Source organism: Ailuropoda melanoleuca, chromosome 1 (genome assembly GCF_002007445.2).
Source record: "Ailuropoda melanoleuca isolate Jingjing chromosome 1, ASM200744v2, whole genome shotgun sequence".
NCBI classification, from domain to species: Eukaryota; Metazoa; Chordata; class Mammalia; order Carnivora; family Ursidae; genus Ailuropoda; species Ailuropoda melanoleuca.
The window spans coordinates 124,457,120-124,465,426 of NC_048218.1; positions in this window are offsets into that span (position 1 = coordinate 124,457,120).

Genomic DNA, 8,307 nt, shown 5'->3' on the forward strand with positions numbered 1-8,307 from the left:
CAGGTTTTCCTTTGATCCCTAGTGATGTCTGGCCAAGTTTCTCTATAAAGTTCTTACATGTCTTTAGATAAAACTTATTCCTACTTGTCCTAATAGCTTTTGTTGCTATTACCAACGATCCCTTTCTTTCTTCACATTTTCTGTTTGGTTGTTGTTATTATGTAGGAATATTTTTTTTTAAAGATTTTATTTATTTATTTGACAGAGATAGAGACAGCCAGTGAGAGAGGGAACACAAGCAGGGGGAGTGGGAGAGGAAGAAGCAGGCTCACAGCAGAGGAGCCTGATGTGGGGCTCGATCCCATAACGCCGGGATCACACCCTGAGCCGAAGGCAGACGCTTAACCGCTGTGCCACCCAGGCGCCCCTGTAGGAATATTTCTGAATCATCTTTGTTCAGCTTGTATCCTGTCATGCTTGCAAAAACTCTTATTTGTTCTCAAATAAATCATTTTTAATCTGATCAATGGTTCTGAGGGTCTATCTTTACATGCACCGTTTTCCAATTCTTTCGGCAACCAAACCTAAGAACACAATTTGATCAATGCACAATAGTTCTGAATAAATGCTGCACGTTTATCAAAACAATCCAAAGCAGTAATATATGCTCTAAATGATGCCACATCTAATTCAATTACACAACTGTTTGAGCTACGTTAAAAATACAGGTTAGATTAATTCTGAACAAACTCTAGGGACTTGCCAGAATCTTTTGGAAGTCGTCTTGTATCAAATACAATTCATTCACGTAAGTCTCATTCAGCCAGTTCTGTAATAGATTCATCCTAGCTACTGGGGCTATAGTAGTCATTAAGACAGTCCAAGGTCCCTGCATGGAAGACCTTTTATCTTAAGGATAATTATTAGCTCCATGAAGAGTCTAGCAGGAAAAGATCACGACGATGGGTGGCAAAGAGACCGAGAGGCCTGAGAGCAAGCAAGAAGTGTTGCATGAGGCTCTGGCAGTGGTTTAAGCTAGGGAGGCACGCAGGGGTGGAAAACAATGGCTTTGTGATATTTTTGGAGGTCGACTCAACAGGCCTTGATGCTGATAGATTGGCTGGAGGTAAGGAGAGTGTTTGCAATAGAAAAGTGTTTGCAGCAGGTTTCTGACATGAGTACAGGGGGTGCTTTTTACCGGAATGGGGAAGAGTAGAGATGAAGCCAACTGGGGAGGAAAGATCAAGAGCTCAGATTTGGATGTGTCGAGTTTGAGATGCCTATGGGGCATCCAAGCGGAGAGGATGGATAGGCATTAAATAAGTGGGTCTAGAGCTCTGGGGTTGGGGATCTGAAAGTCACTGAGAGCTCCCTTCTAAATTGGCAGGTAGAACATCAGGGATGTAACACTTGAAGGGATTTTTTTTTTATAACTTCCATGTGCACCGCTCTGTGTAAATCTCTGCAAACCAATGAAACACACACACCCACACACACACACACGCAAGTGCAATGAGTGGTATAATCTCACAAGGAACTTGAGGAAGCTGTTGTCACCATCCCGTCTAACTGATCGGAGTCTCAAAGGTCAAGACCACATTGGAGGTTTTCCATTGTTGTAAAAGTTAATGAAAGTTAATTATTAAAGCTGACAGAAAGGTAATTTCCCCACTGCCTTACATAACCTACATATAGACATCCCCATACATATGGATGCAGTCAGAGCCTATAGAACTAAGTGGATGGACACTTCTGACAACGGGACTACTTGATCTCAGAAATCTGCTGCTGGCGCTCAAGTGCCTCATTGAGCGTGTACCAGGTAGGAACCAAATTTATGATTATGTTACTCAAACTGGTCTTCTAGTTCTTGCGAATGGTATATTTTCTGATCAAAACCCATTTAGTAGTTAGGGTTGCAGGAGCAGGAATGAATGAGTCCACTAACAATGGGTTTAAAATGTATGCCCAGAGCCCTAGCGATGGGAAGCAAATATTTGAGTAGACTTGGATTTGACCAAATAAATTGTTGTATGCATTGTGAAGCTGTAAATAGCTTCTTCAACAATAGACGAGGTTTTGCTTTAATGATTCACAAAATTCCTTTAATTCCAGACCCAAATCGGACTTTATAGGTAGACCATCTGTTCTGAAGGTTGGCAAATAAAGCAAGCTTTTACGAAAGGTTTTTCTAGGAGATAGAGTCATCTGTTCGAAGGTGTTGAGAAAGGCCTTTCAGTCCAGAGATGAGGGATTTATCTGCCAGACATCCCAGAAAGTCCAAGAAGGGAAGGGGTGGGGGAAGAGAAGAGGGAATAGAAAGCAAGTAGGACAGAGAGTGAAAAACGAAGAGAGAGAGGGAAGAAAATTGTCATCAGAAAGTAGCAGAGTGCCATATGCCATGAGTAATGTACCGTGTGGGGGTAATTATGTTCTGGATTACCAGTCCTCACAAGATAAAATTTATTTCATTCTCTAAAATGTCAGGAAAAGGTCACACGATAGTCTTTAAATATGCAAATGAGAAACACTGAATTAAATCATTTGACTAAATAATTCTCTTTTCCCAAATAAAATTGTCATTCAGAGAAACAGTATAGTGAAAGCCACACAAAGATCAGTCCTGTTGAGAAATTAGGAGGCAACTATTTGGTTTCAGAAACAAGTTGTACACAGCTTGCCTCCTCAGCCGGGATAAGTGAATGAGGATATAGGGAAATTAGCCACTGTGTCAGTATCTACTAACCAGCTCATATTCAACCAAGAAATGAAACAGTTCACAAAATGAGAATGGAATTTTTTTTTTACTAGACTAAATAAGAACTTAGTCCCACTTCTCTCCATAAGGAGGGTCTTTGGTTCCCCAAACAGAGAAAAGAAGAGCCCCCTCTAGCCTCTGTTTCACTTTGCTGGAGAACCAACTGTAAAATAAACCAGTTCATTTCAAGGAGATTGAACCCAAGCTCTGGATTTTGCATCTCTGACACTGAAAGTAGGGACATGGGGGGAGGGGCTCCATGCTCAAGTCCCTCAGCTGGATCTCTGCTCACTGGCTTTGACTCTCTTGGGGGTTAGGGCTAATGGGCCCCCCACATCAACATAGCAGAAATGAGTGTGCTTCAGAGACAATCACGCACAAGACCTGGCTTCCTGTCCTGTCTCTGTCGTTTGCTAGCTGTGAGACTTGGAAAAGTCATGTATTTTCCTAGATCTCAGTTTCTCCATCTGTAAATGGGTAATAAGGTCTACCTTCTCTGCCTACTTCATAGGAAAAAAAACCAAAAGTACTTAAAAACCTACGAAGCCTTTATAGAAAGTCCAGGAATCCTCTCTATTCTTCTATAGCCCACTGGGTCCGAAACTCCTTGCTGAGGCATATTTTCACATTTCTCTAACAGTGCAGCTATTTGGCCAACAAAGTCTTCTGTTCCAGTTTGTGGATCACTCTCCTTTGAACATGATTTGCTCGTTTCCTGCTGCTTTTCCATCATCTCTCCTGAATTGATCTGTACTTTCAGGTCTAACTCAAGACCCACAGTTGCTTCATGAAAACTTCCTCAACTCTAACCCACATTCATGGCCCTTCTTCTTCCAATTTGTTATCTGTGCCAATCACTTTGGACACTCCCCTGCATACACACACACACACACACACACACACACACACATATATATATAAACTTTGGAGTTTGGAGTACATCATTTACCATTTGTATCTTTCGTTCACAGTCCAGTTTATTGAAACAAACCATTGGGGGCAACAATTATATGTTGTATCCTAAGCAAAGGGAAAAAATGATTAAGCTTTGGGCCTTGCCTTTGGGAAACTGAATCTTACTGGGGAGAGAAACCTGTAAACACATAATGATAGCACAGTACACTATGGTATAGAAAGACGTACAAAGTATGTACAAGAAGGGAATGATTAACTCTTTCTCGGGGATTCCATGAAGGCTTTCCCCACATCTTCTTATCTTATACAACTATGTTAGAGACAGAGTTCCTGACAAACAATAGGCCAATAAATGCTCGCTGAAGGAAAGGAGGAATGAATCGACGATCAAGGACAGCTGAGTATTTTTAAGGATGAATTGGAACCCACCCGGCATCGGAAGAGAACACAGATAAAAGAAACAACATTCTTGAAAACATGGAGATGGGAAACATAGAAGGAGGAGAAGTTGAGAAGCTTGTGAGATGGGCCAGAGCCAATTTGTGAAGGGCCCTCACGCACCATGCTATGAAGCTTAGATAGGTGCGTGCTTTCAAATTATGTCAAAATAAACCAGTGGGAGTGGAAACCTGGTCATTCTGGGCAAATGCAGAGTAGACATGAAGTCATAGAAAAGTTGGTAGCAGTAATGTTTTCAGACAGGTTACAGTAGACTTCTGTCAAACACAGTTGTAAATGGTCAATGTACACAGTCAATATAAACTCAGTCCTAAGGCCATTACCTCCGCAATTAAGGCTAAGAAGTCTCTTGACAACAGCCCGACAGGGAAGGTAATGGCGTCCCCTTCCACCACTAGGTAAACAAAAGCTTGGAGGGCTTGTCCATAGCAACACAGTTAAGCACTGACGAAGCTGGGTCTATTTAGCAGCCAGATCTCACTTTTCCCACTGCAGCTCTTAACTACATTAGATTTGACTTAGTTTTTCAGCAGTTTGACCAATAATAGTTGTGAATAAAAAGAATTGTCAACAACAACAACTACGTTTAGTGCCTGAACTAAGATCAAGCTAACGTGAAATTCCTAGAAGATGTTAAAAGACCTACTATAGGGGAGCCTGGCTGGCTTAGTCAGTGAAACATGCAACTCTTGATCTCAGGGACGTGAGTTTGAGCCCCACGTTGGGTGTAGAGATTACTTACATAAATAAACTTGATTTTTTGGGAAAGATTATATTTATTTATTTGAGAAAGATAGAGAGTGAGCATGATAGGGAGGCAGAGAGAGAGGGAGAGGGAGAAGCAAACTCCCTGCTGAGCAGGGAGCCCCATGTGGGGCTCAGTTGCAGGACCCAGAGATAACGACCAGAGCCGAAGGCAGATGCCCAACCGACTGAGCCACCCAGGTGCCCCAATAAATAAACTTAAAAAATTATTAAAAAAAAAAAGAGAAACCATTATAAATTAAATAAGTCACACAAACAAACTTCTTGAGCAAGCAACACAAGACATGTTATGTTCTGGACATAGAACTAGAGTTGTATGAATTATCCATATTATTTTGGCAAAAAAAAATTCCAAACCTTTCCCTTTGGGCATCTTGCCTTGAGACTATCTGGGGGAACTGCTCCGCGCCCTTGGGATCCCCACTCTTGTCCCATCACCTTTAATTGCTTTCTATGTCACTTTATCTCCTCTCTCCGGGGAACAACTCCAGCTTCGCAAACAATCTGGAAGGGTTTGTGAGTTGCCGATAGCTTTCAAAAGATCATCACTAAAAAATAGGGAAAAGCAGGACCACTTTTCACATTCAAAATGTTAACAGACCCATTGATTTCTCCCAAAGAAACAGCTCTAGGATCTGATTTATAATACAGCTTCCTTAATTAGCCTGCTGGATTGCAAACATGGCTGAAGCACACAGAAATCACAGCTTTAACTAGAAATCCTTGGCTGCCCGAGCCTCTGACCCCTCTGACCTCCCTTTATCCACATCAGACCAGATCCTCCTCCCTCCCACCCACATGCAGCCCACTTACTCCTGATCGCCGTCGTGCGTGGCCTTCTCCGGCTCTGGGGCCGCCATCTCCCCGCGTTCCTCCAGTTTGACACCAACCAGAATGCGGGGCTTTACACGCCCTCATTTTCTGGTTCATCTTTGCCTCTCGGTCTGGGGCCCTCTTACGGTGCTCACTGGAGCAAATATTCTGCTTGTTTCTCCCCGCCCCCCGCCATAAATACAGCTATTAAGACACAGCTGTGTTCCCTGTTTTCCAAAGAGCAAGTCATGAAATAGGGCAGGATTCCTCCAGTTTTCCATGGACTGGCACAGGGGTATTTGGAGATCCTACTGAAGGGTGGGGTCATTGGGCACCCACCTTGTGCCACAGTGGTAGAGGTATCCACAGTGAACTGGGGAGTGGCTGGGAAATGCTCCGCATACCTGCTTGCCTCCTGGTTTCAAATTAGCACTAATTAACGAAAAATACCAGCATTGCTTCGGAGCACCTGGGTTCAAATTAGCTGTTTCCTAGCAGAAAGGGCAGCCCCTCTGAGAGACGAGAGCACTGAATAGAGAAATGCCGAGAAGTGGAAAAGTCAAGGCTGTTAGACACTTCTCTGTGGAGGGGGCAGGCAGAGTGGAGGTGCTCGGGTCACTGGAGGACAGGCAGTGATACTTGGTGCCTGGCAGCGGGTTGGAGATGGGCGGGACTGGGTGTGGGGTTTGGGGGGGGGGGTAATGCCTATGACCATCCCTAATCACTAGAAATATCAAAAAGTTATTCATAAACCAGAATAGTTAAATTGGAAAAAAAAAAACAAAACCCTGAACTTCAGAAATCAATCCTGGAATTAAATCTCTGTTCAGAAAAAAAAAAAGAGAGAGAGAGAGAGAGAGAAAGACAAGTCTATATGACTAAGCCCCAGGACCAAAGTATGCAGGTATACGTGTGCATATGTGACTGTGTCTATGTGTGTGTGTATATATATATATCATAAAAGCCAAAAAAATTTAAAAGAACACACCATAGATAAGGAAACAATAGTGGAAATGTATACAAATGAGACTTTGAGTTCTAAAATTACTAGAAGGAAAGATGCCTGAGAATAAATTTTAATCCCCTAAGAGCCACTGACACCCTAAGAAATGCAGAGAGAAATCTGAGGCATGCAGATACATCAGAACATGAAAAGGCATATGTGAATATGGGTGTCATACTTGAGACTGGAATTGCAATTCTAGGAACCAAGAAAAATGTTTTCAAGAATTTCTGGGGGAGGGGCGCCTGGGTGGCACAGCGGTTAAGCGTCTGCCTTCGGCTCAGGGCGTGATCCCAGCGTTACGGGATCGAGCCCCGTCAGGCTCCTCTGCTGTGAGGCCTGCTTCTTCCTCTCCCACTCCCCCTGCTTGTGTTCCCTCTCTAGCTGGCTGTCTCCATCTCTGTCAAATAAATAAATAAAAAATCTTAAAAAAAAAAAAAAAAGAATTTCTGGGGGAAGGTAATTTGTTCAGGTAAAAAAAAAAAAAGATTAGGCCAATTGCTTTTGAAATCCTAACTAACATAGATCATACTGAAGAATCCCGGAGATGCTGACATGGAGAATGCACGCATTTATGACCGTCTGGGGCTCCCCTGGGCGGAGGCACCCTGAGGTGTGGACTGAGGGGCTCACATCGCGTGCTGAGCTGAGCGTGGAACAGGAGGCAGCCCATTTGGGAGCAAGGGTGGCAGTAAGAGAACAAACCACAAGACTGGAATGTGGCCCTCAAGGGCTCTTTCTCTAAATTCTGGAAAGTTGTTTTTTTTGAGAGAGTGCCCTCGAGAGCCAGGGCGGGGTGGGGGATTGGGAGAGAGGTGCAGAGGGAAAGGGAGAGAGAGAATCTTAAGCAGTCTCCATGCCCAGCCAGGAGCCCCACGTGGGGTTCAAACCCACAACCCTGAGATCATGACCTGAGCCTAAACCAAGAGAGTCAAAGGCTTAACCGACTGAGTCACCTAGGTGCCCCTTGAAAAGATTTCTTAATCTGTCCTGATTCCTGACCTTGAGCACTCCCCTTGTAGGGCTTGGGGGGGGGAGAGGTGAGGAGGAGGAGGAGGCATTTTCCAATCCAGGGCAGAACGGCAGGGGCCCAGGCCCTCGATCCAGCTCGACGTATGATGGAACCCACTAAGAGCCAGCCAAGGTCGTCCTCAGGGAAGGAAACAAAGCAAAACGGAGTGATTTCTGCCATCATTGTCACTGGCAAAAAAAAACCAAACCATGCCTTAGCAGAGAAAAAACACACAACAGCAAAAGGAAGAAAAGAAGTACTTTCTAAAGAAAGAGCTAATGAGTTTTTCTGAGCAACTTGGTGCAAATATGAGTAAAGCAACAGAATAGTGGACTCTCTTTTTTTCTGTCCCTGGTAGCATCTGACAGGAATGAGCGCACAGTGCGTGAGTCTTCTTCATGCTCAGGTCGGCTTAGGTCGGGTACCTCACAGGGTGAAAGCTGTTCTTGGAAGACACTCCGGACAGCCTCTGCAAGAGATCTAAGGTGTCAAGAGTCATTGACAGGGATTATCTCTTAAATGTTTTGTTGGTAATTGGAAAATAAGGACAAAAATCCGTGTTATGCACAGCCGTGAGTGAGCCAAGCCGGTTCTTCTTCATGAACATTCTTCTGACAATGAGGAGTACGGTACAGTTGCTGA